The sequence below is a fragment of the Ailuropoda melanoleuca genome, chromosome 9, assembly GCF_002007445.2.
Source record: "Ailuropoda melanoleuca isolate Jingjing chromosome 9, ASM200744v2, whole genome shotgun sequence".
Taxonomy (NCBI): Eukaryota; Metazoa; Chordata; class Mammalia; order Carnivora; family Ursidae; genus Ailuropoda; species Ailuropoda melanoleuca.
Window position 1 is genome coordinate 9,634,956 of NC_048226.1, and position 467 is coordinate 9,635,422.

General features: G+C 59.5%; 1 protein-coding gene across 11 annotated transcripts in view; it reads right to left on the bottom strand.

Annotated features, from left to right (window-relative positions):
* AKAP13 (A-kinase anchoring protein 13) overlaps positions 1 to 467 on the bottom strand; it is a 326,662-nt gene that overhangs the window by 325,431 nt on the left and 764 nt on the right. The window lies entirely within an intron of this gene.

The window sequence follows — 467 nt, forward strand, 5'->3', positions numbered from 1 at the left end:
AAAAAAAAAAAAAAAAAAGAAGTGTCAGTAAGCCAAAAAGGAAAGAAAGAAAGAAAGAAAGAAAGAAAGAAAGAAAGAAAGAAAGAAAGAAAAAGAAAGAAAGAAAGAAAAAGAAAATAAGAAAGAAAGAAAGAAAAGAATGTTTTGTTTCGTCTAAAAGTATGGCTGCACTTGAACTCGGTGGAGAGCGGAGCCCGCTGCACAGTCCCAGAGCTGGTCCCCTCCGGCGGCGCGGCCCCGACTCGCGCGGCCCGGGAGCGGGCGTGGAAGGCGCCCCCCGAAGGCGGGTGCGGCCCGGAGTGTTTACCGTCCGCGTCGGCCCGCGGGAGCCGCTCCCTCGCCTCCGCAGCACTTGTTCGCGGAGCCGGGCAACAGGAGGTACCCTCGAAGGGGCGGCGGCTCCCGGCGCCCGGGGAGCCGGCCTCGCCCGAGGGGACCCCCGCGGCCGCGCCCCCCGCCACGGGAGC